Source organism: Miscanthus floridulus, chromosome 1, assembly GCF_019320115.1.
Source record: "Miscanthus floridulus cultivar M001 chromosome 1, ASM1932011v1, whole genome shotgun sequence".
NCBI lineage: Eukaryota > Viridiplantae > Streptophyta > Magnoliopsida > Poales > Poaceae > Miscanthus > Miscanthus floridulus.
Window position 1 is genome coordinate 7,418,052 of NC_089580.1, and position 8,526 is coordinate 7,426,577.

The window sequence follows — 8,526 nt, forward strand, 5'->3', positions numbered from 1 at the left end:
TGACTAATACGATCAAGCGAATAGGATGTCTGGCACATTGCTGCCCCAATGGCCTAATGGCCCAATGGCGGCACATAGGCACATTGCTGCCCCAATGGCGGCTCTCCACTGCCAAATCGACCGCGAATATTGAATTTTAGGTGTAGTGGCGCATCAAGATAACTACGGCCCATTGCTATGGTGCCAAACTCAAAGCGAACAAACACTCCACTGCCTTCGTGAAGAATATTCCACAAGGCAGACTTGGAGTTTACGAGGAATATTCTACAAAGCAACCTTGGAGTTTATGGGAAAATCTTTCAGGAGATCAGCATGAGAAAGGCAGCCTTCAGAAGCGTTGAGTTTGTGCATGAGAAGAGGGAGTCCAATATCGATGCTCATAACATCGCTCGTAGTGCTATCCATGCTAACATAGGTCGACAAATTTGGTTTTTGAGTCCCACAACTCTTAGAGGTCTTCTAGATAAATAAAAGGAATAACTAGCGCCCAGACGTCCGGCTCCAAGCCTACGTCTCGACGCAGCTCCGCCGCACCCTGTCTCGTCCCACGCGTAACAGAGCGTCTATCGCACTTGCGTAACAGGGGAGCCTGCCTGCTCGCCATGCCCCCAAGGGGTCTCAACCTCGTTGTGCCCGCGTAACCTCCATAGTCAGGGTCTGTATCTCTGCCGCTTGGAGATGCCACAAGCTTTTGCTCCAGGACCTACGGTGGGGCTAGCGGAGGCAGCATGTCATACAGGGACGGGCCGCGTGTGCCAGCGCGGACGCTGGTGGAGCGCTGCCGCCAACTTACAACCGACGTCGCCATGGCTTCCACACTAGCTCTCTCTTCCTCGCTAAACAACCCTATATTAAGATCTACTTTTGCAACACTCAAATAAAACAATTGCAACATACGACTGAAACAGATGAAACATTTAGAACATACACTTGCAACATACGTCTGAAACAGATGAAACATATGGAACATGTTGGTGCAACATATGCAAACATTCAGATCAAAACGCTTGCAACATACGTCTAAAACAGATGAAATATTTTGAACAAACGCTTGCAACATACCTCTGAAACACTTGCAACATATGCAACATGTAAGACATCATCGATATACTTTTGCAACATCCATAAGAAACAACTGCAACATATCTTTGAAATGACTGAAACACCTGAAATATATTTTTGCAACATAGAGGAGTGAAAGCCTAGGCCGGTCGATTCCAGCCGTCAGGGTCGTAGCCAGCAGCGAGCGGCAGCGCACGATCACCACCAGCACCGCCCTTGGCTCAGCCTGGCGAGCAGCGCGTGCTACAAGAGGGGGTGGGTTGCGCGGCGCATGGCCAAAACGAGGAGCGAGGTGCGGGTGGGGCACGCGACGGGCGGGGGAGAGGAGCGAGCGACGCAGGTGGGGCGCGTGACAGCGTGGGAGCGAGGAGCGATCGAGCGGCGTAGGGTCAGGGCGCGGTGGGAGAAGGCCGAGCGGAGTGAGCGAGCGGTGTCCGAATGAGAATAAAAGACGGAGGGAGTCAAAGTTGTGGTGCACGTCACATAAAGTTTAAAATAGCGGCAACTTTTTTTCAGCAGCTATAGCGGCGCTATGACAGATAGCGTTTTTATAGAAAATACATGAAAAACACCAGTAATTGATGAAAAAAACATGGCAAATTTGAATTTCGATGAACACAAATATGTTTCCATCAGTCTAGGTAACATTACTAAATACCAATATGACATTACAACATGGTTCATGAAAGCTTAATTGTCCAAAATACCAAATTAGTAGAAAATGATAACTGATAATCTAGTCTGAGATGGAGTTCTGAGAGCCAGACTGAGAAGACTTGTCACTTGCAGACTGGCGATGCACGATGGCATCATGATCATCATCATTTTCTATATCACAAGGTGAAGCAGCTACAATCTCAGGCACATATTGTTTGCCATCATTAATGTATGTAATCTTCTTTATCCTCTTCTTAATCCTAGGGCAGGGAACTCTCTTCCTTTTACAATGTTCTGGTTCTGCTGGTGCAACCTCTTGTTCCTAAACTTTCTCACCTTCAGCTTGGGGGTCTTTTCGTTCTTCTTGTTCATCATCTGCTACAAGTGCAGCTCCATTGATAAATTCATTGTCATCATCTTCTAGAATATCCACAACTTGCTTCTCAATTGGGTCCTTTGCCTTATTCTTTCTTTTATGCTTCAGCCTGGAGTTAAATTTTACATACACGAGGTCACTCATCCTGTCAGTGGGCTTAGCAGGCTGCCAGAATTTCACTCATATGGCCCTTCTGGAATAGCGCCGCTATTTAAAACGCTAGGCTATGCAACTTAGCCGCGCTATAGCACATAATAGCGGTGAAAGTTGTCATAGCGACAAAAATACGAATAGCTTAACTCCGCCTATGGTGGGGCGCCTTTGGTGTCCTAGCAGAATTTTTTTAAAATTTTAACCCTTTTTTAATATAATTTTAAATCTAACACTGTCGGGTTTTTTTAAACTAACACTTTTGGCCGCGCCTATTACCCTGGCGCGGCCAAATGCCTGTGCCACGCCATGCATGGTGGCGCGGCACAGGGCTAACGTGGCGTGGGCCGGCCGGGGGGGGGCGCTGACGTGGCGGGTCTTGCCGTGCCACCGACCCTGGCGCGGCAGTGCCGCGCCCTGTTGCGTGGCGCGGCTGGACCAAACATACCGCACGAGCAGCCACACCACCTGGCCGCTACGCCTGCCGCCGGCCCGGGCTACCTGGATGGTAGAATCGAAACGCGTCGCGCCCGTATTTTGTTGAGTTTTTTTCACGGACGAATAGAGAATTTGATAAGCCAATGATTAGTTTTTCGTCTTTCATAATACGGTTATACACCATTTTAACTAATCAATTACGAAAAATTGCCACCGGTGTCCAGATACGTCGGGACTGCCGGTTCCCGAACGCATGGTACTTAATATCGCCGGCAGTGCTGCCGCGACTCAATGAAACGAATAAGAAGCAAGTTGACAAGCTGCCACATAACATATTCATTGTTTTGACATAAGTTTGACATAATATAACCAAATAACCCCGCAAGTTTCGGATGCCAATATTCGTTTGACCTAAACAAACTAAGACCCAGGAGTGTAAGGATCCCTCGGATGCCTCTGTCTCTTTGGATATGTTGGCAACACATTGGGAGTGTAGCCAACGTCGGTATGGTCGCGTCGACGGTGCGTACGGCTCGTACCCTGCAGGTATATGATATGCATGATTACTTATAATTCTTTATGATCGTTAGTTCATGGAGCCTACGTATTGAAACAAACTATCTTTGTTAGTACCTGTGAGGCTCCTTGGGTGCCAAACGGGGCACCACCTAGCTGACACATGCCGATCTCGTCCTGCGGCCATTCGTCCCACTGGCCGTGCTGTCCGCAGAAGCCCGGGGGTTCATCGTCGTCGTCATCGTCCTCCTCCTCGTCCTCGGTTGTAGGGTCCTTCCCAGCGCTATGATGTGGTGGTGTACGCACCGCGGAAGTGGCACCCTGCGTCATTGGCTGAGAAGAGCCGACTGGTGTCCTCAAAGAGGCTAAAGACGTGCCACCCGACCGCGCGGGGAGTGGCAGTTCCTCATAAGGAGTGTCCATGCAGCTCAACTTCTGAGCTAGCTTTCTGCGGCTCTTCTTCACCTTCTGCATAAATAGACGTTAAAGTTAGTTCATTAGCCAAACGCATATACAATAAAGAAATATTTTCGAAACAGACAGTTTATGTTTACCTCCACAAAAGCCACGAGAACGCCTGGCCCCTGCCCTCTAGACTCGTGAAGCCGGAACGCTGCTTTGTTGGACAGCCTTGACAATTGTGTCGCCTGGGTACAGAAACGTGGTTGGATAGTTTTAGTACACATACTTAATACCAAAAGGATAACAAATTGTACCATTCAAGTATCTTACCACGTATCTTTGAAGCGGGGCTCTCTGTAGTTGTGTATCCTTCCTAGTGGTAACGTCGTACACATCTTCGATGACATCTTCCTCCGAGTCCTCGTCAATCGCCACGTCAGTGTACGGAGGCTTGATATGTGTCCTCGTAGACCTATGAAGCCACCGCAGGTACTCATCGAAGGTACGCTGGTCGTGTGGAGGACCCGCAAGGACCGCATGTGGTACCCTGGTGTGCCACAAATGGATGTACGAGTTGTGTGTCACGCATCAATCCTTGGTCTTGTACCTCTTCCTGCGGTCAAACCTGCAACAAAACGATATTAGTTGTACCAAACACACCTCTGAATTGTAGCATTGTTATTAATCGATAACGCACCCGTATAATACTTGATTAGTGGAGTAAAGCGGTGGTGGGCAGCCTGTCATTCTTCCAAACTGTCTGTAGACCCAGATGGGCAAGTGAATCTCGACCACATGGAAGAAAATAACAGGGACATCGCAGCGATACTCGTGTGATTCGTCCCTAGTGACAGGACTCAGATAGTCCTGGAGCTTTGGAGAATCCCAAGGACACCAAAACACCTGAAATTCCGTAATTGTGTTAGGTTGTGATATAGTGTACATCGAAGAAGACACTGCTACGATAGTATAGAGAGCATAACCTGGTGCTGTGTCAGGACGTCGAGACCGTTCGTATACTCCCTGTACTTGCGCCACACATTCCCTCTAACTAACTGTGCTTCCGTCCAGATATATAGAGCTGTAGGGAGTGTATCATGCCCGTTCCATTGCTGCATTGAACACGATAATGAATTAGCAACAAATAATCTCATCATATCTAACTGCCTGGAAGAATATAATGAACCGAAGTACTTACCGGTAAACCATTATTAAGGGGCCTTCCAATGGGCAATCGTTCCCAACACCAAACTTGAAGTAGGTAGGAGCAACCCCCAAGGTTCGCATGTCCTGAGGTGCGACGGCAGGCAACGCATAGCTGTTGATACGTCCATGCTAGGACTACGCTTCCCCAGCTGTACCCCGCTATGTTCTCCCACGGCTAGCGAAGTATGTCAAGGAAGATCCAGCTGATGGTGTTGCTCGAGGCGTCTGGGAAGAGGAAAGCACCAAGAAAGTGTCAGAGCCACACTCGAGCGAACCTGTCGATCTGTGCCTCCTCAGCTTGTGGGTCCAAGTACTCAAAGCGCTCTGCGATCTAGGACGACGAAACACTAGAACTTTTCCTGTAATTGATCAAAGAAAATGAGACCCGATGCCAGCTATAAAGCAATGCAAGTATTAAATATGCTTGAATTACTCACTTATTTTCTTGGAAGCATCGTCGTCCGATGGAAGAAAACCAGTAAACTGAGCCACCAGCTCCCTCCAGTGAACGTTGTCAACTATCCCTGTCACTGGAAGTCCCCCCAACCGAAGGCCTAAAATAGCCTTCACGTCCTGCAACGTCAAGGTCATCTCGCCATAAGGTAGGTGGAACATGTGGGTCTCAGGCCTCCACCTGTTATAAGAATAGAACGACTGTTAGTTGCCTCCAATTTGTTACAAGAAAGTTTACGTACAAAGAATGTACTCGCACCTGTCTATAGCTGTAGTAAGTAGTGCTGGGTCAAGGGGCGGAAGACCGTGGTTGACAACACGGACAAGCTCGAGGAAGCCGGCACGCCGTATGTACGGCGTATAATGCTCATCCCACTGATGCGCCCTGGTATGAGTGCGGGGCCTCAAAGGAGGCAAGGACACCTCTGCGTCGTTGTCACTCAAGATATGTGCTCGATGCTGGTCATCGTACTCCACCTCTAGAATGGGGCACAACGGGTGCTGCGTGGGAAGGGCCATCTTGTTACAAATTGATAAACAAAGCGTTAGAGTATTCAAATTAACTAAATTCAAGTTAACATTAGTAAGTTCACAAACAAATTCACTAACCTAACTAGCCTAAATCTCTAAACCCAAAATCCTAACTATACTAGATAATAAATACATAATCAATCCATATAAAACTTTGGTTCTAAAATTACAAGTAATCTCTCCGTCTCAAAATAAATACACATCTTGCTTCTCGAGTAGTCAAATATGTTTAAGTTTGATCAAAACTAAAAAAACGGTATCAATATTTCTATCTCCTAATAAGTTTATTACGAAAGTATACTCCATGCTTAATGTAATAGTACATATTATGTATCATAAATATTAGTACGCTATTATATAAATTTGGTCAAAGACACTAATAGTAGATACAAAAAATACTAACTATACTACAAAATAAAAAAAATATGAAATCGAGAGGGAGGTACCTTAGGAGCGGGCGGCCTTAACGCGCCGCCGTTCGTGGCGCGGCCGGCTAGGGCGCTGCATGGCGGGAGTGGCCGAGCGCGGCGTGGGTGAGCGGCCGAGGCCGGGCCGTGCGGGCGCGGGCGGGGCGAGGCGAGGCCGGGCGGGTGCGTGCGCGGCGTGGACGGGCGGGCGTGGGCACGTGCGGCCACAGGCAGGGCGCTGGCGGCGGCTGACGGCTGGTGGCGGTGGCGTTCGGGCATCGGGCGGGCGGGCAGGGGTGCGTGTGGGCGAGCGGGCTCGTGCGCGGTATATATCTGGCCCTACCGCGCCACAGATCAGGGCGCGGCACTGCCGCGCCATGGTCGGTGGCACGGCAAGACCCGCCACGTCAGCGGCCCCCCGGCCGGCCCACGCCACGTCAGCCCTGTGCCGCGCCACCATGCATGGCACGGCACAAGCATTTGGTCGCGCTAGGGCAATAGGCGCGGCCAAAAGTGTTAGTTTAAAAAAAACGACAGTGTTAGATTTAAAATTATATTCAAAAAAGGGTTAAAATTAAAAAAAATCTCCCAACATAGCATGTCCCAAGCCCTGGTAAAGGAGGAGGGTTGTGTTAGGCGTGACGAGCCAATGTAAAAAGTTAGCCACTTTAATGGAGATGAAACCCAAAAGAATCCCGTTGGGGCGTAACCCCCTTAGCGACACGCCATGTCAGAACCCGGGTATGGTGTTAAATGAGCAAGGGCCGGGTTGTCACCCCCGTGACACGCCGTGTCACGATCTGGACACGGTGTCAAGTGAGCAAGGATCGGATCGTCGCATCCTTAGTGGCGCGCCACATCGGCGCCCGAGTGTGGTGCAAAATGAGCAAGGGTCTTCACACCTACCTCGGGGGGTGCGAAGGGTAAAGAAGCTAGTTGAGCCAACTAGGATCCGTTTAGGTAGCTGGAATGTAGGGTCCCTTATAGGTAAGTTAAGAGAGTTAGTGGACACAGCGGTTAGGAGGCGTGTAAATATCTTATGCGTCCAAGAGACTAAATGGAAGGGGCAGACGGGAAAAAAAGTGGACAATACCGGCTTCAAGCTCTGGTACATAGGGACAACTTCAAATAAAAATAGATTAGGAGTTTTGATTGATAAGAGCCTCAAGGATGGTGTAGTGGAGGTGAGAAGGCAAGGGAATAGGATCATCTTAGTTAAACTTGTCATTAGTGATATGGTCTTAAACGTAATTAGTGCGTATGCCCTCCAAGTAGGCCATGATGAGAGTGCTAAGCGGCTTTTCTAGGAAGACTTAGATCGCTCGGTTAGAGCTGTCCCTAGTAGGGAGAAGCTCTTTATAGGAGGTGATCTTAATGGCCATATAGGTACATCAAGTGCAGATTTCGAGGTGGTTCATGGGGGTTTTGGATATGGTAGTAGGAACTGGGAGGGAGAGGAAGTGAAGGGTCGAGATGGCGACTAGAGGGGGGGTGAATAGTCTTTTCTAAAACTTAATCGCGTCGGCTAACCGATACAAATGCGGAATTAAAACTATCGGTCTAGCCAAGACTATACCCCACTATATATGTTCACTAGCACCTTGCAAAGATAACAATTATGCAACAAAGGTGTCGGGCTAGCTAGAGCTCTCCTAACCAATTCTAGGAGCAAGGTCACACAAACCTATGCCACTAGTACTTTAAGCAACAAGGGAGCTCCTACACATGCTAGTAAGCTAAAGCACAAAGCCAACTAAGCTCACTAGCAAAGCTCAATAACAAGGCAACCAATGCCTAATTAGAGAGCGCAAATACTTAGCTACACAAACTAAGCAATGTGACTAATAAGGTTACTAAAACCAAATTAGCCACGCAAGGGAGCTACTTCTATGCTACACAAGCAAGAAGGTAATTAGCAAGCTACACAAGCTATCTAATTATAAGAGCAACTACACAAGCTTAATATGTATAAAAGTAATTGTAAGCTTGTGTAACGGGGATGCAAACCAACGGGAAGAACAAGGTTGACACGATGATTTTTCTCCCGAGGTTCACATGTTTGCCAACACGCTAGTCCCCGTTGTGTCGACCGCTCACTTAGTGGTTCAGCGGCTAATTAGCATCACCCGCTAAGCCCGCACGTCGGGCGCCGCAAGAACCTACCCCTTGAGTGAGGGTAGCTCAATGACACGCTTTACTAGAGTTGCTCTTCGCGGCTCCCGCGGGGCGAGCACAATGCCCCTCACAAGCTCTTCTCCGGAGCCCCGCACAAGCTTCTTGCGGGCTTCAACGGAGACCACCACCAAGCCGTCTAGGAGGTGGCAACCT